This window comes from Protopterus annectens, chromosome 7.part0, assembly GCF_019279795.1.
Source record: "Protopterus annectens isolate FY-2018-M chromosome 7.part0, PAN1.0, whole genome shotgun sequence".
Classification (NCBI taxonomy): Eukaryota; Metazoa; Chordata; order Ceratodontiformes; family Protopteridae; genus Protopterus; species Protopterus annectens.
The window spans coordinates 40,750,146-40,772,823 of record NC_056739.1 but is presented as its reverse complement, the minus strand read 5'-3'; positions in this window follow the sequence as shown (position 1 = coordinate 40,772,823).

The window sequence follows — 22,678 nt, the reverse complement described above, 5'->3', positions numbered from 1 at the left end:
TGTCCTGTGATGTTGTCACTACTCTATGTATCTGCACTTTCCTCCTGCTCACCTTGTGATTTTGTCACTACTGTATCTACACTTTCCTCCTGCTCACCATGTGATGTTGTCACTACTGTATGTTTCTGCACTTCCCTCTTGCTCACCATGTGATGTCACTAATGTGTCTGCACTTCCCTTATACTCACCATGTGATGTTCTTACTACTGTATGTTTCTGCACGTCCCTCCTGCTCACCATGTGACGTTGTCACTACTATATGTATCTGAACTTCCCTCCTGCTCGCCATGTGATGTTGTCACTACTATAAGTATCTGCACTTCCATCCTGCTCATCATGTGATGTTGTCACTACTGTATGCATCTGCACTTCCCTCCTGCTCACCATGTGATGTTTGTCACTACTATATGTATCTGCACTTCCCCCTGCTCACCATGTGATGTTGTCACTACTGTATGTATCTGCACTTCTGTCCTGCTCACCATGTCATGTTGTCACTACTGTATGTTTCTGCCCTTCCCTCCTGCTCACCATGTGATGTCACTACTGTATGTGTCTACACTTCCATCCTAATCACCATGTGATGTTCTTACTACTGTATGTATCTGCACGTCCCTCCTGCTCACCATGTGATGTTGTCATTACTATATGTATATGCACTCCCTTCCTGCTCACCATGTGATGTTGTCATTACTATATGCATCTGCACTTCCATCCTGCTCATCATGTGATTTTGTCACTACTGTATGTATCTGCACTTCCCTCCTGCTCACCATGTGATTTTTGTCACTACTATATGTATCTGCACTTCCCCCCTGCTCACCATGTGATGTTGTCACTACTGTATGTATCTGCACTTCCCTCCTGCTCCCCATGTGATGTTTGTCACTACTGTATGTATCTGCACTTCCCTCCTGCTCACCATGTGATATTTCCACTGCTATATGTATCTCCACTTCCCTCCAGCTCGCCATGTGATGTTGTCACTACTGTATGTATCTGCACTTCCCTCCTGCTAGCCATGTAATGTAACTACTGTGTGTATCTGCACTTCCCTCCTGCTCATCATGTGATGTTATCACTACTGTATGTATCTACACTTCCATCCTGCTCACCTTGTGATGTTGTTACTATTGTATGTATCTGCACTTACCTCCTGCTCACCATGTGATGTTGTCACCACAGTATGTATCTACACTTCCGTCCTGCTCACCATGTGCTCTTCTCACTACTGTATGTATCTGCACTTCCCTCCTGCTCAAAATGTGATGTTGTCACCACTGTATGTATCAGCACTTCCCTCCTGCTCATCATGTGATGTTGTCACTACTGTATCTGCACTTCCTTCCTGCTCACCATGTGATGTTGTCACTACTGTATGTGTCTGTACTTTAATCCTGCTCACCATGTGATGTTGTCACTACTCTATGTATCTGCACTTTCCTCCTGCTCACCTTGTGATTTTGTCACTACTGTATCTACACTTTCCTCCTGCTCACCATGTGATGTTGTCACCACAGTATGTATCTACACTTCCGTCCTGCTCACCATGTGTTGTTCTCACTACTGTATGTATCTGCACTTCCCTCCTGCTCATCATGTGATGTTGTCACTACTGTATGTGCACTTTCTTCCTGCTCACCATGTGATGTTGTCACTACTGTATGTGTCTGTACTTTAATCCTGCTCACCATGTGATATTGTCACTAGTGTATGTATCTGCACTTCCCTCCTGCTCACCATGTGATGTTGTCACTACTGTATGTATCTGTTCTTTAATACTGCTCATCATGTGATGTTGTCACTACTGTATGTATCTGCACTTCCCTCCTGCTCACCATGTGATGTTGTTACTACTGTATATATCTGCACTTCCATCCTGCTCACCATGTGATGTTCTCATTACTGTATGTATCTGCACTTTCCTCATGATCACCATGTGATGTTGTCACTACTGTATGCATCTGCACTTCCTTCCTGGTCACCATGTGATGTTGTCACTACTGTATGTTTCTGCATGTCCCTCCTTGTCCTGTGATGTTGTCACTACTCTATGTATCTGCACTTTCCCCCTGCTCACCTTGTGATTTTGTCACTACTGTATGTTTCTGCACTTCCCTCTTGCTCACCATGTGATGTCACCATTGTGTCTGCACTTCCCTTCTACTCACCATGTGATGTTCTTACTACTGTATGTATCTGCACGTCCCTCCTGCTCACCATGTGACGTTGTCACTATAATATGTATCTGAACTTCCCTCCTGCTCACCATCTGATGTTGTCACTACTATAAGTATCTGCACTTCCATCCTGCTCATCCTGTGATGTTGGCACTACTGTATGCATCTGCATTTCCCTCCTGCTCACCATGTGATGTTTGTCACTACTATATGTATCTGCACTTCCCCCTGCTCAGCATGTGATGTTGTCACTACTGTATGTATCTGCACTTCCCTCCTGCTCACCATGTGATGTTTGTCACTACTGTATGTATCTGCACTTCCCTTCTGCTCACCATGTGATGTTTTCACTACTATATGTATCTGCACTTCCCTCCAGCTCGGCATGTGATGTTGTCACTGCTGTATGTATCTGCACTTGCCTCCTGCTCACCATGTGATGTTGTCACTACTATATGTATCTGCACTTCCTTCCTGCTCACTATGTGATGTTTGTCACTACTGTATGTATCTGCACTTCCCTGCTCCTCATCATGTGATTTTGTCACTACTATATGTATCTGCACTTCTTTCTTGCTCGCTATGTGATGTTGTCACTGCTGTATGTATCTGCACTTCCCTCCTGATCACCATGTTATGTTGTCACTACTATATGTATCTGCACTTCCCACCTACTCATCATGTCATTTTGTCACTACAGTATGTATCTGCACTTCCCTCCTGCTCACCATGAAAAGTTTGTCACTACTATATGTATCTACACTTCCCTCCTGCTTACCATGTGATGTTGTCACAACTGTATGTATCTGCACTTCCCTCCTGCTCACCATGTGATGTTCTCACTACCATATGTATCTACATATCCGTCCTCCTCATCATGTGATGTTGTCACTACTGTATGTATCTGCACTTCCATCCTTCTCACCATGTCATGTTGTCACTACTGTATGTATCAACAGTTCCGTCCTCCTCGCCATGTCACGTTGTCACTACTGTACGTATATGAACTTCCGTCATGCTCACCATGTAATGTTGGTTCCTTTTGGATCACCTCTGTCTCTGTATCCCAGTTAAAAGTTGTCACCAGTGCATGTATCTGCACTTCCACCCTACTCACTATGTGTTTTTGTCACTACTGTATGTATCTGCACTTCCCTCCTGCTCACCATGTGATGACACTACTGTGTGTATCCTCACTTCCCTCCTGCTCATCATGTGATGTTTGTCACTACTGTATGTATCTGCACTTCCCTCCTGCTCACCATGTGTCACTACTGTATATATCTGCACTTCCCTCCTGTTCACCATGTGGTGTTTTCACTACTATATGTTTCTGCACTTCCTTCCTGCTCGCCATGTGATGTTGTCACTACTGTATGTATTTGCACTTCCCTCCTGCTCACCATGTGATGTTGTCACTACTGTATGTATCTGCACTTCCCTCCTGCTCACCATGTGATGTTGTCACTACAGTATGTATCTGCACTTCCCTCCTGCTCACCAGGTGATGTTGTCACTACTGTATGTATATGCACTTCCCTCTTGCTCACCATGTGATTTTGTCACTACTGTATCTACACTTCCCTCCTGCTCACCATGTGATGTTGTCACTACTGTATGTATCTGCACTTCCGTCCTGCTCACCATGTCATGTTGTCACTACTGTATGTTTCTGCCCTTCCCTCCTGCTCACCATGTGATGTCACTACTGTATGTGTCTACACTTCCATCCTAATCACCATGTGATGTTCTTACTACTGTATGTATCTGCACTTCCTTCCTGCTCACCATTTCATGTTGTAATTACTATATGTATATGCACTCCCTTCCTGCTCGCCATGTGATGTTGTCACTACTGTATGTATCTGCACTTCCCTCCTGCTCACCATGTGATGTTGTCACTACTATATGTATCTGCACTTCCATCCTGCTCATCATGTGATTTTGTCACTACTGTATGTATCTGCACTTCCCTCCTGCTCACCATGTGATTTTTGTCACTACTATATGTATCTGCACTTCCCCCCTGCTCAGCATGTGATGTTGTCACTACTGTATGTATCTGGACTTCCCTCCTGCCCACCATGTGATGTTTGTCACTACTGTATGTATCTCCACTTCCCTCCTGCTCACCATATGATATTTTCACTGCTATATGTATCTGCACTTCCCTCCAGCTCACCATGTGATGTTGTCACTACTGTATGTATCTGCACTTCCCTCCTGCTAGCTATGTAATGTAACTACTGTGTGTATCTGCACTTCCCTCCTGCTCACCATGTGATGTTTGTCACTACTGTATGTATCTGCACTTCCCTCCTGCTCATCATGTGATGTTGTCACTACTGTATGTATCTACACTTCCATCCTGCTCACCTTGTGATGTTGTTACTATTGTATGTATCTGCTCTTACCTCCTGCTCACCATGTGATGTTGTCACTACTGTATGTATCTGCACTTCCCTCCTGCTCACCATGTGATGTTTGTCACTACTGTATGTATCTGCACTTCCCTCCTGCTCACCATTTGTTGTTTTCACTATTACATGTATCTGCACTTCCCTCCAGCTCGCCATGTGATATTGTCACTGATGTATGTATCTGCAATTCCCTCCTGCTCACCATGTGATGTTGTCACTACTGTATGTATCTGCCCTTCCCTGCTCCTCACCATGTGATTTTGTCACTACTATATGTATCTGCACTTCTTTCTTGCTCACCATGTGATGTTGTCATTGCTGTATGTATCTGCACTTCCCTCCTGATCACTATGTTATGTTGTCACTACTATATGTAACTGCACTTCCCATCTACTCATCATGTGATTTTGTAACTACAGTATGTATCTGCACTTCCCTCCTGCTCACCATGTGATGTTTGTTACTACTGTATGTATCTGCACTTCCCTGCTCCTCACTATGTGATTTTCTCACTACTATATGTATCTGAACTTCTTTCTTACTCACCATGTGATGTTGTCACTAATGTATGTATCTGCACTTCCCTCCTGATCACCATGTTATGTTGTCACTACTATATGTATCTGCACTTCCCACCTACTCATCATGTGATTTTGTCACTACAGTATGTATCTGCACTTCCCCCCCGCTCACCATGTGATGTTGTCACTACTGTATGTATCTACACTTCCCTCCTGCTCGCCATCTGATGTTTGTCACTACTGTATGTATCTGCACTTCCCTCCTGCTCACCATCTGATGTTTGTCACTACTGTATGTATCTGCACTTCCCTGCTGCTCACCATGTGATGTTTGTCACAACTATATGTATCTACACTTCCCTCCTGCTTACCATGTGATGTTGTCTCTACTGTATATATCTGCACTTCTTTCTTGCTTGCCATGTGATGTTGTCACTGCTGTATGTATCTGCACTTCCCTCCTGATCAACATGTTATGTTGTCACTACTATATGTATCTGCACTTCCCACCTACTCATCATGTGATTTTGTCACTACAGTATGTATCTGCACTTCCCCCCCGCTCACCATGTGATTTTGTCACTACTGTATGTATCTGCACTTCCCTCCTGCTCACCATCTGATGTTTGTCACTACTGTATGTATCTGCACTTCCCTCCTGCTCACCATGTGATATTTTCACTGCTATATGCATCTGCACTTCCCTCCAGCTCGCCATGTGATGTTGTCACTACTGTATGTATCTGCACTTCCCTCCTGCTCACCATGTGATGTTGTCATTACTATATGTAGCTGCACTTCCCTCCTGCTCACTATGTGATGTTTGTCACTACTGTATGTATCTGCACTTCCCTCCTGATCACAATGTGATGTTGTCACTACTATATGTATCTGCACTTCCCACCTGCTCATCATGTGATGTTGACACTACTGTATGTATCTGCACTTCCCTCCTGATCACCATGTGATGTTCTCACTACCATATGTATCTACACATCCGTCCTCCTCATCATGTGATGTTATCACTACTGTATGTATCTGCACTTCCATCCTTCTCACCATGTCATGTTGTCACTACTGTATGTATCAACAGTTCCGTCCTCCTCGCCATGTCAAGTTGTCACTACTGTATGTATCTGAACTTCCGTCATGCTCACCATGTAATGTTGGTTCCTTTTGGATCACCTCTGTCTCTGTATCCCAGTTAAAAGTTGTCACCAGTGCATGTATCTGCACTTCCACCCTACTCACTATGTGTTTTTGTCACTACTGTATGTATCTGCACTTCCCTCCTGCTCACCATGTGATGTCACTACTGTGTGTATCCTCACTTCCCTCCTGTTCATCATGTGATGTTTGTCACTACTGTATGTATCTACACTTCCCTCCTGCTCACCATGTGTCACTACTGTATATATCTGCACTTCCCTCCTGTTCACCATGTGATGTTGTCACTACTATATGTTTCTGCACTTCCTTCCTGCTCGCCATGTGATGTTGTCACTACTGTATGTATTTGCACTTCCCTCCTGCTCACCATGTGATGTTGTCACTACTGTATGTATCTGCACTTCCCTCCTGCTCACCATGTGATGTTGTCACTACTGTATGTATCTGCACTTCCCTCCTGCTCACCAGGTGATGTTGTCACTACTGTATGTATATGCACTTCCCTCTTGCTCACCATGTGATTTTGTCACTACTGTATCTACACTTCCCTCTTGCTCACCATGTGATGTTGTCACTACTGTATGTATCTGCACTTCCGTCCTGCTCACCATGTCATGTTGTCACTACTGTATGTTTCTGCCCTTCCCTCCTGCTCACCATGTGATGTCACTACTGTATGTGTCTACACTTCCATCCTAATCACCATGTGCTGTTCTTACTACTGTATGTATCTGCACTTCCCTCCTGCTCACCATGTGATGTTGTCATTACTATATGTATATGCACTCCCTTCCTGCTCGCCATGTGATGTTGTCACTACTGTATGTATCTGCACTTCCTCCTGCTCACCATGTGATGTTGTCACTACTATATGTATCTGCACTTCCATCCTGCTCATCATGTGATTTTGTCACTACTGTATGTATCTGCACTTCCCTCCTGCTCACCATGTGATTTTTGTCACTACTATATGTATCTGCACTTTCCCCCTGCTCAGCATGTGATGTTGTCACTACTGTATGTATCTGCACTTCCTCCTGCTCACCATGTGATGTTTGTCACTAGTGTATGTATCTCCACTTCCCTCCTGCTCACCATATGATATTTTCACTGCTATATGTATCTGCACTTCCCTCCAGCGCGCCATGTGATGTTGTCACTACTGTATGTATCTGCACTTCCCTCCTGCTAGCCATGTAATGTAACTACTGTGTGTATCTGCACTTCCCTCCTGCTCACCATGTGATGTTTGTCACTATTGTATGTATCTGCACTTCCCTCCTGCTCATCATGTGATGTTGTCACTACTGTATGTATCTACACTTCCATCCTGCTCACCTTGTGATGTTGTTACTATTGTATGTATCTGCACTTACCTCCTGCTCACCATGTGATGTTGTCACTACTGTATGTATCTGCACTTCCCTCCTGCTCACCATGTGATGTTTGTCACTACTGTATGTATCTGCACTTTCCTCCTGCTCACCATTTGTTGTTTTCACTACTACATGTATCTGCACTTCCCTCCAGCTCGCCATGTGATATTGTCACTGCTGTATGTATCTGCAATTCCCTCCTGCTCACCATGTGATGTTGTCACTACTATATGTATCTGCACTTCCCTCCTGCTCACTATGTGATTTTTGTCACTACTGTATGTATCTGCACTTCCCTGCTCCTCACCATGTGATTTTGTCACTACTATATGTATCTGCACTTCTTTCTTGCTCACCATGTGATGTTGTCACTACTGTATGTATCTGCACTTCCCTCCTGCTCACCAGGTGATGTTGTCACTACTGTATGTATATGCACTTCCCTCTTGCTCACCATGTGATTTTGTCACTACTGTATCTACACTTCCCTCTTGCTCACCATGTGATGTTGTCACTACTGTATGTATCTGCACTTCCGTCCTGCTCACCATGTCATGTTGTCACTACTGTATGTTTCTGCCCTTCCCTCCTGCTCACCATGTGATGTCACTACTGTATGTGTCTACACTTCCATCCTAATCACCATGTGCTGTTCTTACTACTGTATGTATCTGCACTTCCCTCCTGCTCACCATGTGATGTTGTCATTACTATATGTATATGCACTCCCTTCCTGCTCGCCATGTGATGTTGTCACTACTGTATGTATCTGCACTTCCCTCCTGCTCACCATGTGATGTTGTCACTACTATATGTATCTGCACTTCCATCCTGCTCATCATGTGATTTTGTCACTACTGTATGTATCTGCACTTTCCTCCTGCTCACCATGTGATTTTTGTCACTACTATATGTATCTGCACTTTCCCCCTGCTCAGCATGTGATGTTGTCACTACTGTATGTATCTGCACTTCCCTCCTGCTCACCATGTGATGTTTGTCACTAGTGTATGTATCTCCACTTCCCTCCTGCTCACCATATGATATTTTCACTGCTATATGTATCTGCACTTCCCTCCAGCGCGCCATGTGATGTTGTCACTACTGTATGTATCTGCACTTCCCTCCTGCTAGCCATGTAATGTAACTACTGTGTGTATCTGCACTTCCCTCCTGCTCACCATGTGATGTTTGTCACTATTGTATGTATCTGCACTTCCCTCCTGCTCATCATGTGATGTTGTCACTACTGTATGTATCTACACTTCCATCCTGCTCACCTTGTGATGTTGTTACTATTGTATGTATCTGCACTTACCTCCTGCTCACCATGTGATGTTGTCACTACTGTATGTATCTGCACTTCCCTCCTGCTCACCATGTGATGTTTGTCACTACTGTATGTATCTGCACTTTCCTCCTGCTCACCATTTGTTGTTTTCACTACTACATGTATCTGCACTTCCCTCCAGCTCGCCATGTGATATTGTCACTGCTGTATGTATCTGCAATTCCCTCCTGCTCACCATGTGATGTTGTCACTACTATATGTATCTGCACTTCCCTCCTGCTCACTATGTGATTTTTGTCACTACTGTATGTATCTGCACTTCCCTGCTCCTCACCATGTGATTTTGTCACTACTATATGTATCTGCACTTCTTTCTTGCTCACCATGTGATGTTGTCATTGCTGTATGTATCTGCACTTCCCTCCTGATCACTATGTTATGTTGTCACTGCTATATGTATCTGCACTTCCCACCTACTCATCATGTGATTTTGTAACTACAGTATGTATCTGCACTTCCCTCCTGCTCACCATGTGATGTTTGTTACTACTGTATGTATCTGTACTTCCCTGCTCCTCACTATGTGAGTTTCTCACTACTATATGTATCTGCACTTCTTTCTTGCTTGTCATGTGATGTTGTCACTGCTGTATGTATCTGCACTTCCCTCCTGATCACCATGTTATGTTGTCACTACTATATGTATCTGCACTTCCCACCTACTCATCATGTGATTTTGTCACTACAGTATGTATCTGCACTTCCCTCCTGCTCACCATGTGATGTTTGTCACAACTATATTTATCTACACTTCCCTCCTGCTTACCATGTGATGTTGTCTCTACTGTATATATCTGCACTTCTTTCTTGCTCGCCATGTGATGTTGTCACTGCTGTATGTATCTGCACTTCCCTCCTGATCAACATGTTATGTTGTCACTACTATATGTATTTGCACTTCCCACCTACTCATCATGTGATTTTGTCACTACAGTATGTATCTGCACTTCCCCCCTGCTCACCATGTGATGTTGTCACTACTGTATGTATCTGCACTTCCCTCCTGCTCACCATGTGATGTTTGTCACTACTGTATGTATCTGCACTTCCCTCCTGCTCACCATGTGATATTTCCACTGCTATATGTATCTCCACTTCCCTCCAGCTCGCCATGTGATGTTGTCACTACTGTATGTATCTGGACTTCCCTCCTGCTAGCCATGTAATGTAACTACTGTGTGTATCTGCACTTCCCTCCTGCTCATCATGTGATGTTGTCACTACTGTATGTATCTACACTTCCCTCCTGATCACCATGTGATGTTGTCACTACTATATGTATCTGCACTTCCCACCTGCTCATCATGTGATGTTGACACTACTGTATGTATCTGCACTTCCCTCCTGATCACCATGTGATGTTGTCACTACTGTATGTATCTGCACTTCCCACCTGCTCATCATGTGATGTTGACACTACTGTATGAATCTGCACTTCCCTCCTGCTCACCATGTGACTTTTATCACTACTATCTGTATCTGCACTTCCCTCCTGCTCACCATGTGATGTTGCCACTACTGTTTGTATCTGCACTTCCCTCCTGCTCACCATGTGATGTTTTCACTACTATATGTATCTACACTTCTGTCCTACTCACCATGTGATGTTGTCACTACTGTATTTATCTGCACTTCCATCCTGCTCACCACGTGATGTTGTCACTACTGTACGTATCTACAGTTCCGTCCTGCTCTCCATGTCAAGTTGTCACTACTGTATGTATCTGAACTTCCACTCTGCTAACCATGTAATGTTGGTTCCTTTTGGATCACCTTTGTCTCTGTATCTCAATTAACACTTGTCACCACTGCATGTATCTGCACTTCCACCCTGTTCACCATGTGATTTTGTCACTACTGTATGCATCTGCACTTCCCTCCTGCTCACCATGTGATGTTTTCACTACTGTATGTATCTGCACTTCCCTCCTGCTCACCATGTGATGTTCTCACTACTGTGTGTATCTGCACTTTCCTCGTGCTCACCATGTGATGTTGTCACTAATATATGTTTCTGCACTTCCCTCTTGCTCACCATGTGATGTCACTAATGTGTCTGCACTTCCCTTGTACTCACCATGTGATGTTCTTACTACTGTATGTATCTGCACATCCCTCCTGCTCACCATGTGATGTTGTCACTACTATATGTATCTGCACTTCCCTCCTACTCGCCATGTGATGTCACTACTGTGTGTATCCTCACTTCCCTCCTGTTCATCATGTGATGTTTGTCACTACTGTATGTATCTACACTTCCCTCCTGCTCACCATGTGTCACTACTGTATATATCTGCACTTCCCTCCTGTTCACCATGTGATGTTGTCACTACTATATGTTTCTGCACTTCCTTCCTGCTCGCCATGTGATGTTGTCACTACTGTATGTATTTGCACTTCCCTCCTGCTCACCATGTGATGTTGTCACTACTGTATGTATCTGCACTTCCTCCTGCTCACCATGTGATGTTGTCACTACTGTATGTATCTGCACTTCCCTCCTGCTCACCAGGTGATGTTGTCACTACTGTATGTATATGCACTTCCTCTTGCTCACCATGTGATTTTGTCACTACTGTATCTACACTTCCCTCCTGCTCACCATGTGATGTTGTCACTACTGTATGTATCTGCACTTCCGTCCTGCTCACCATGTCATGTTGTCACTACTGTATGTTTCTGCCCTTCCCTCCTGCTCACCATGTGATGTCACTACTGTATGTGTCTACACTTCCATCCTAATCACCATGTGCTGTTCTTACTACTGTATGTATCTGCACTTCCTCCTGCTCACCATGTGATGTTGTCATTACTATATGTATATGCACTCCCTTCCTGCTCGCCATGTGATGTTGTCACTACTGTATGTATCTGCACTTCCCTCCTGCTCACCATGTGATGTTGTCACTACTATATGTATCTGCACTTCCATCCTGCTCATCATGTGATTTTGTCACTACTGTATGTATCTGCACTTCCCTCCTGCTCACCATGTGATTTTTGTCACTACTATATGTATCTGCACTTTCCCCCTGCTCAGCATGTGATGTTGTCACTACTGTATGTATCTGCACTTCCCTCCTGCTCACCATGTGATGTTTGTCACTAGTGTATGTATCTCCACTTCCCTCCTGCTCACCATATGATATTTTCACTGCTATATGTATCTGCACTTCCCTCCAGCGCGCCATGTGATGTTGTCACTACTGTATGTATCTGCACATCCCTCCTGCTAGCCATGTAATGTAACTACTGTGTGTATCTGCACTTCCCTCCTGCTCACCATGTGATGTTTGTCACTATTGTATGTATCTGCACTTCCCTCCTGCTCATCATGTGATGTTGTCACTACTGTATGTATCTACACTTCCATCCTGCTCACCTTGTGATGTTGTTACTATTGTATGTATCTGCACTTACCTCCTGCTCACCATGTGATGTTGTCACTACTGTATGTATCTGCACTTCCCTCCTGCTCACCATGTGATGTTTGTCACTACTGTATGTATCTGCACTTTCCTCTTGCTCACCATTTGTTGTTTTCACTACTACATGTATCTGCACTTCCCTCCAGCTCGCCATGTGATATTGTCACTGCTGTATCTATCTGCAATTCCCTCCTGCTCACCATGTGATGTTGTCACTACTATATGTATCTGCACTTCCCTCCTGCTCACTATGTGATGTTTGTCACTACTGTATGTATCTGCACTTCCCTGCTCCTCACCATGTGATTTTGTCACTACTATATGTATCTGCACTTCTTTCTTGCTCACCATGTGATGTTGTCATTGCTGTATGTATCTGCACTTCCCTCCTGATCACTATGTTATGTTGTCACTGCTATATGTATCTGCACTTCCCACCTACTCATCATGTGATTTTGTAACTACAGTATGTATCTGCACTTCCCTCCTGCTCACCATGTGATGTTTGTTACTACTGTATGTATCTGTACTTCCCTGCTCCTCACTATGTGAGTTTCTCACTACTATATGTATCTGCACTTCTTTCTTGCTCGCCATGTGATGTTGTCACTGCTGTATGTATCTGCACTTCCCTCCTGATCACCATGTTATGTTGTCACTACTTTATGTATCTGCACTTCCCACCTACTCATCATGTGATTTTGTCACTACAGTATGTATCTGCACTTCCCTCCTGCTCACCATGTGATGTTTGTCACAACTATATTTATCTACACTTCCCTCCTGCTTACCATGTGATGTTGTCTCTACTGTATATATCTGCACTTCTTTCTTGCTCGCCATGTGATGTTGTCACTGCTGTATGTATCTGCACTTCCCTCCTGATCAACATGTTATGTTGTCACTACTATATGTATTTGCACTTCCCACCTACTCATCATGTGATTTTGTCACTACAGTATGTATCTGCACTTCCCCCCTGCTCACCATGTGATGTTGTCACTACTGTATGTATCTGCACTTCCCTCCTGCTCACCATGTGATGTTTGTCACTACTGTATGTATCTGCACTTCCCTCCTGCTCACCATGTGATATTTCCACTGCTATATGTATCTCCACTTCCCTCCAGCTCGCCATGTGATGTTGTCACTACTGTATGTATCTGCACTTCCCTCCTGCTAGCCATGTAATGTAACTACTGTGTGTATCTGCACTTCCCTCCTGCTCATCATGTGATGTTGTCACTACTGTATGTATCTACACTTCCCTCCTGATCACCATGTGATGTTGTCACTACTATATGTATCTGCACTTCCCACCTGCTCATCATGTGATGTTGACACTACTGTATGTATCTGCACTTCCCTCCTGATCACCATGTGATGTTGTCACTACTGTATGTATCTGCACTTCCCACCTGCTCATCATGTGATGTTGACACTACTGTATGAATCTGCACTTCCCTCCTGCTCACCATGTGACTTTTATCACTACTATCTGTATCTGCACTTCCCTCCTGCTCACCATGTGATGTTTCCACTACTGTTTGTATCTGCACTTCCCTCCTGCTCACCATGTGATGTTTTCACTACTATATGTATCTACACTTCTGTCCTACTCACCATGTGATGGTGTCACTACTGTATTTATCTGCACTTCCATCCTGCTCACCACGTGATGTTGTCACTACTGTACGTATCTACAGTTCCGTCCTGCTCGCCATGTCAAGTTGTCACTACTGTATGTATCTGAACTTCCACTCTGCTAACCATGTAATGTTGGTTCCTTTTGGATCACCTTTGTCTCTGTATCTCAATTAACACTTGTCACCACTGCATGTATCTGCACTTCCACCCGGTTCACCATGTGATTTTGTCACTACTGTATGCATCTGCACTTCCCTCCTGCTCACCATGTGATGTTTTCACTACTGTATGTATCTGCACTTCCCTCCTGCTCACCATGTGATGTTCTCACTACTGTGTGTATCTGCACTTTCCTCGTGCTCACCATGTGATGTTGTCACTAATATATGTTTCTGCACTTCCCTCTTGCTCACCATGTGATGTCACTAATGTGTCTGCACTTCCCTTGTACTCACCATGTGATGTTCTTACTACTGTATGTATCTGCACATCCCTCCTGCTCACCATGTGATGTTGTCACTACTATATGTATCTGCACTTCCCTCCTACTCGCCATGTGATGTTTTCACTACTATAAGTATCTGCACTTCCATCCTGCTCATCATGTGATGTTGTCACTATGTACCTTTATTAGGCACTGGTGGGGGCAGCATACAGCAAAAATCTATAGAGACATCATTGCAGACTGCGCCCAATTTTCAGCAAGCATGTGTAGTGCAGTATAATCCTTTATATTCCCAGATCAAAGGAATCTTGACAAGAAATTGGAACATTTTCAGAACTAATACTGATGTTTTTCATACACTGGGTGATAAACCCATTTTTTCTACCAAGGTGGGGTTCAATCTCAAGTCTTTATTAGAGACGGGTAGTAGTTGTAGTACTAAACATGATAAAAGATATGGAAGTAGACCATGTGGGAGGTGTTCTTATTGTTCATATATATTGCAGGACACTTCTATCTCCCTTGATAATAAACAAAAGTCATGTTTTCTTAAAAAGTGGTAGTTGTTATTCTAACAAACTAGTTTATATAGCCATCTGCAGCACCTGTTCCTCCTTATATGTAGGTAAAACAGAGAGAATGTTTAAGACTAGAATATATGAGCACCTCTATGATATCAAAAATAAAAAAGATACTAATGCTTTATATAAGCATAGCATTACATGTGATGGTTATTTATGCTTCAAGTTTGGCATTCTTGAATTTGTAACTGTTGAAACAAGGGGTGGGGATTGGCAAAATGTATTATACAAGAAAGAGTTAATGTGGCAGTTAAGATTAGCTGCTGATTAGCCACCTGGGCTCAACGAGCATATTACTATAATGCCAATTCTCAAAGAGAAGGCAAATCAAATCTAGCAACGTTTATAATATTTGTTATAACCAAGTGTTAAAGTGGTAATATTTTGGTACTATTTTGGTACTAATTTTGTACTACTTTAAGGTTATGTCATGTGGACATGGCCATTTATGATGAAATTATTTATTTTATTTAAATTGTGTCTTGTTTGTAGCTTCAGTATGTCCTTTTCCCATCAATGGAATTGGTTGGTTTAGAACCAATGGCAGACCAGCAACTTATATTTAAATGTATAATTCACAATGGTAGTTTGTTCTGAAGAAGTCATACTTATTGATGAAAGCGCTTAACTTGTTTGTTTTATTATTTTTATATTAAATCAAGACTGTGGACTCGCAACGCTGTGCTCTTTTATTTTTTCTTTTTTTCGATGTTGTCACTAGTGTATGCATCTGCACTTCCATCCTGCTCATCATGTGATGTTGTCACTAGTGTATGCATCTGCACTTCCCTCCTGCTCACCATGTGATGTTTGTCACTACTATATGTATCTGCACTTCCCCCTGCTCAGCATATGATGTTGTCACTACTGTATGTATCTGCACTTCCTTCCTGCTCACCATGTGATATTTGTCACTACTGCATGCATCTGCACTTCCCTCCTGCTCACCATTTAATGTTTTCACTACTCTATGTATCTGCACTTCCCTCCAGCTCGCCATTTGATGTTGTCACTGCTGTATGTATCTGCACTTCCCTCCTGCTCATCATGTGATGTTGTCACTACTATATGTATCTGCACTTCCCTCCTGCTCACTATGTGATGTTTGTCACTACTGTATATATCTGCACTTCCCTGCTCCTCACCATGTGATTTTGTCACTACTATATGTATCTGCACTTCTTTCTTGCTCGCCATGTGATGTTGTCACTGCTGTATGTATCTGCACTTCCCTCCTGATCACCATCTTATGTTGTCACTACTATATGTATCTGCACTTCCCTCCTGCTTACCATGTGATGTTGTCACTACTATATGTATCTGCACTTCTTTCTTGCTCGCCATGTGATGTTGTCACTGCTGTATGTATCTGCACTTCCCTCCTGCTCGCCATGTCAAGTTGTCACTACTGTATGTATCTGAACTTCCGTCATGCTCACCATGTAATGTTGGTTCCTTTTGGATTATCTCTGTCTCTGTATCCCAGTTAAAAGTTGTCACCACTGCATGTATCTGCACTTCCACCCTACTCACCATGTGTTTTTGTCACTACTGTATGTATCTGCACTTCCCTTCTGCTCACCATGTGATGTCACTACTGTATGTATCTGCACTTCCCTCTTGCTCACCATGCGATGTCACTACTGTGTGTATCCTCACTTCCCTCCTGCTCATCATGTGATGTTTGTCACTACTGTATGTATCTGCACTTCCCTCCTGCTCACCATGTGATGTCACTACTGTATATATCTGCACTTCCCTCCTGTTCACCATGTGATGTTGTCACTACTATATGTATCTGCACTTCCCTCCTGCTCACCATGCGATGTTTGTCACTACTGTATGTATCTGCACTTCCCTCCTGCTCACCATGTGTTGTTGTCACTACTGTATGTATATGCACTTCCCTCCTGCTCACCATGTGATGTTGTCACTACTGTATGTATCTGGACTTCCCTCCTGCTCCCCATGTGATGTTGTCACTACTGTATGTATCTGCACTTCCCTCCTGCTCACCATGTGATTTTGTCATTACTGTATCTACACTTCCCTCCTGCTCACCATGTGTTGTTGTCACTACTGTATGTATCTGCACTTCTGTCCTGCTCACCATGTCATGTTGTCACTACTGTATGTTTCTGCCCTTCCCTCCTGCTCACCATGTGATGTCACTACTGTATGTGTCTACACTTCCATCCTAATCACCATGTGGTGTTCATACTACTGTATGTATCTGCACTTCCCTCCTGCTCACCATGTGATGTTGTCACTACTATATGTATATGCACTCCCTTCCTGCTCGCCATGTGATGTTGTCACTGCTGTATGTATCTGCACTTCCCTCTTGCTCACCATGTGATGTTGTCACTACTATATGTATCTGCATTTCCATCCTGCTCATCATGTGATGTTGTCACTACTGTATGTATCTGCACTTCCCTCCTGCTTACCATGTGAAGTTTGTCACTACTATATGTATCTGCACTTCCCCCCTGCTCACCATGTGATGTTGTCACTACTGTATGTATCTGCACTTCCCTCCTGCTCACCATGTGATGTTTGTCACTACTGTATGTATCTGCACTTCCCTCCTGCTCACCATGTGATATTTTCACTGCTATATGTATCTGCACTTCCCTCCAACTCTCCATGTGATGTTGTCACTGTTGTATGTATCTGCACTTCCGTCCTGTTCACCATGTGATGTTGTCACTACTGTATGTATCTGCACTTCCCTCCTGCTCACCATGTGATGTTTGTCACTACTGTATGTGTCTGCACTTCCCTCCTGCTCAACATTTGTTGTTTTCACTACTATATGTATCTGCACTTCCCTCCAGCTCGCCATGTGATGTTGTCACTGCTGTATGTATCTGCAATTCCCTCCTGCTCACCATGTGATGTTGTCACTACTATATGTATCTGCACTTCCCTCCTGCTCACTATGTGATATTTGTCACTACTGTATGTTTCTGCACTTTCCTGCTCCTCACCATGTGATTTTGTCACTACTATATGTATCTGCACTTCTTTCATGCTCACCATGTGATGTTGTCACTGCTGTATGTATCTGCACTTCGCTCCTGATCACCATGTTATGTTGTCACTACTATATGTATCTGCACTTCCCACCTACTCATCATGTGGTTTTGTCACTACAGTATGTATCTGCACTTCCCTCCTGCTCACCATGTGATGTTTGTCACTACTATATGTATCTGCGCTTCCTTCCTGCTCAGTATGTCATGTTTGTCACTACTGTATGTATCTGCACTTCCCTGCTCCTCACCATGTGATTTTGTCACTATTATATGTATCTGCACTTCTTTCTTGCTCGCCATATGATGTTGTCACTGCTGTATGTATCTGCACTTCCCTCCTGATCACCGTGTTATGTTGTCACTACTATATGTATCTGCACTTCCCACCTACTCATCATGTGATTTTGTCACTACAGTATGTATCTGCACTTCCCTCCTGCTCACCATGTGATGTTTGTCACTACTATATGTATCTACACTTCCGTCCTGCTTACCATGTGATGTTGTCACTACTGTATGTATCTGCACTTCCCTCCTGCTTACCATGTGATGTTCTCACTACCATATGTATCTACACATCCGTCCTCCTCACCAGGTGATGTTGTCACTACTGTATGTATCTGCACTTCCATCCTTCTCACCATGTGATGTTGTCACTACTGTGTGTATCTACAGTTCTGTCCTCCTCGCCATGTCAAGTTGTCACTACTGTATGTATCTGAACTTCCGTCATGCTCACCATGTAATGTTGGTTCCATTTGGATCACCTCTGTCTCTGTATCCCAGTTAAAAGTTTTCACCACTGCATGTATCTGCACTTCCACCCTACTCACCATGTGTTTTTGTCACAACTGTATGTATCTGCACTTCCCTCCTGCTCACCATGTGATGTCACTACTGTGTGTATCCTCACTTCCCTCCTGCTCACCATATGATGTTTGTCACTACTGTATGTATCTGCACTTCCCTCCTGCTCACCATGTGATTTTGTCACTACTGTATCTACAATTCCCTCCTGCTCACCATGTGATGTTGTCACTACTGTATGTATATGCACTTCCCTCCTGCTCACCATGTGATTTTGTCACTACTGTATCTACAATTCCCTCCTGCTCACCATGTGATGTTGTTACTACTGTATGTATCTGCACTTCCGTCCTGCTCACCATGTCATGTTGTCACTACTGTATGTTTCTGCCCTTCCCTCCTGCTCACCATGTGATGCCACTACTGTATGTGTCTACACTTCCATCCTAATCATCATGTGATGTTCTTACTACTGTATGTATCTGCATTTCCCTCCTGCTCACCATGTGATGTTGTCACTACTATATGTATATGCACTCCCTTCCTGCTCACCATGTGATGTTGTCACTACTGTATGTATCTGCACTTCCCTCCTGCTCACCATGTTATGTTGTCACTACTGTATGTATCTGCACTTCCATCCTGCTCATCATGTGATTTTGTCACTACTGTATGTATCTGCACTTCCCTCCTGCTCACCATGTGATTTTTGTCACTACTATATGTATCTGCACTTCCCCCCTGATCACCATGTGATGTTGTCACTACTGTATGTATCTGCACTTCCCTCCTGCTCACCATGTGATGTTTGTCACTACTGTATGTATCTGCACTTCCCTCCTGCTCACCATGTGATATTTTCACTGCTATATGTATCTGCACTTCCCTCCAGCTCGCCATGTGATGTTGTCACTACTGTATGTATCTGCACTTCCCTCCTGCTCACCATGTGATGTTGTCACTACTATATGTAGCTGCACTTCCCTCCTGCTCACTATGTGATGTTTGTCACTACTGTATATATCAGCACTTCCCTCCTGATCACCATGTGATGTTGTCACTACTGTATGTATCTGCACTTCCCACCTGCTCATCATGTGATGTTGACACTACTGTATGAATCTACACTTCCCTCCTGCTCACCATGTGACTTTTGTCACTACTATCTGTATCTGCACTTCCCTCCTGCTCACCATGTGATGTTGCCACTACTGTATATATCTGCACTTCCGTCCTGCTCACCATGTGATGTTGTCACTACTGTATGTATCTGCACGTCCCTCCTTGTCATGTGATGTGTCACTACTATCTGTATCTGCACTTCCCTCCTGCTCACCATGTGATGTTGCCACTACTGTATATATCTGCACTTCCGTCCTGCTCATCATGTGATGTTCTCACTATTATATGTGTCTACACGTCTGTCCTGCTCACCATATGATGTTGTCACTACTGTATTTATCTGCACTTCCATCCTGCTCACCACGTGATGTTGTCACTACTGTATGTATCCACAGTTCCGTCCTGCTCGCCATCTCAAGTTGTCACTACTGTATGTATCTAAACTTCCATTCTGCTAACCATGTAATGTTGGTTCCTTTTGGATCACCTTTGTCTCTGTATCTCAATTAACACTTGTCACCACTGCATGTATCTGCACTTCCACCCTGCTCACCATGTGATTTTGTCACTACTGTATGCATCTGCACTTCCCTCCTGCTCACCATGTGATGTTTTCACTACTGTATGTATCTGCACTTCCCTCCTGCTCACCATGTGATGTTCTCACTACTGTGTGTATCTGCACTTTCCTCATGCTTACCATGTGATGGTGTCACTACTGTATGTATCTGCACTTCCTTCCTGCTCACCATGTGATGTTGTCACTACTGTATGTATCTGCACGTCCCTCCTTGTCATGTGATGTGTCACTACTCTATGTATCTGCACTTTCCTCCTGCTCACCCTGTGATTTTGTCACTACTGTATCTACACATTCCTCCTGCTCACCATGTGATGTTGTCACTACTGTATGTTTCTGCACTTCCCTCTTGCTCACCATGTGATGTGACTAATGTGTCTGCACTTCCCTTATACTCACCATGTGATGTTCTTACTACTGTATGTATCTGCACATCCCTCCTGCTCACCATGTGACGTTGTCACTACTATATGTATCTGCACTTCCTTCCTGCTCGCCATGTGATGTTGTCACTACTATAAGTATCTGCACGTTCATCCTGCTCATCATGTGATGTTGTCACTACTGCATGCATCTGCACTTCCCTCCTGCTCACCATGTGATGTTTGTTACTACTATATGTATCTGCACTTCCCCCTGCTCAGCATGTGATGTTGTCACTACTGTATGTATCTGCACTTCCCTCCTGCTCACCATGTGATATGTGTCACTACTGTATGTATCTGCACTTACCTCCTGCTCACCATTTAATGTTTTCACTACTATATGTATCTGCACTTCCCTCCAGCTCACCATGTGATGTTGTCACTGCTGTATGTATCTGCACTTCCCTCCTGCTCACCATATGATGTTGTCACTACTATATGTATCTGCACTTCCCTCCTGCTCACTATGTGATGTTTGTCACTACTGTATATATCTGCACTTCCCTGCTCCTCACCATGTGATTTTGTCACTACTATATGTATCTGCACTTCTTTCTTGCTCACCATGTAATGTTGTCACTGCTGTATGTATCTGCACTTCCCTCTTGATCACCATGTTATGTTGTCACTACTATATGTATCTGCACTTCTCACCTACTCATCATGTGATTTTGTCACTACAGTATGTATCTGCACTTCCCCCCTGCATACCATGTGATGTTGTCACTACTGTATACATCTGCACTTCCCTCCTGCTCACCATGTGATGTTCTCACTACTATATGTATCTACAGTTCTGTCCTCCTCGCCATGTCAAGTTGTCACTACTGTATGTATCTGAACTTCTGTCATGTTCACCATGTAAAGTTGGTTCCTTTTGGATCACCTCTGTCTCTGTATCCCAGTTAAAAGTTGTCACCACTGCATGTATCTTCATGTCCACCCTACTCACCATGTGTTTTTGTCACTACTGTATGTATCTGCACTTCCCTTCTGCTCACCACGTGATGTCACTACTGTATGTATCTGCACTTCCCTCTTGCTCACCATGCGATGTCACTACTGTGTGTATCCTCACTTCCCTCCTGCTCACCATGTGATGTTTGTCACTACTGTATGTATCTGCACTTCCATCCTGCTTACCATGTGATGTCACTACTGTATATATCTGCACTTTCCTCCTGTTCACCATGTGATGTTGTCACTACTATATGTATCTGCACTTCCTTCCTGCTCGCCATTTGATGTTGTCACTACTGTATGTATCTGCACTTCCCTTCTGCTCACCATGCGATGTTTGTCACTACTGTTTGTATCTGCACTTCCCTCCTGCTCGCCATGTGATGTTGTCACTACTGTATGTATCTGCACTTCCCTCCTGCTCACCATGTGAAGTTTGTCACTACTATATGTATCTGCACTTCCCCCTTGCTCACCATGTGATGTTGTCACTACTGTATGTATCTGCACTTCCCTCCTGCTCACCATGTGATGTTTGTCACTACTGTATGTATCTGCACTTCCCTCCTGCTCACCATGTGATATTTTCACTGCTATATGTATCTGCACTTCCCTCCAACTCGC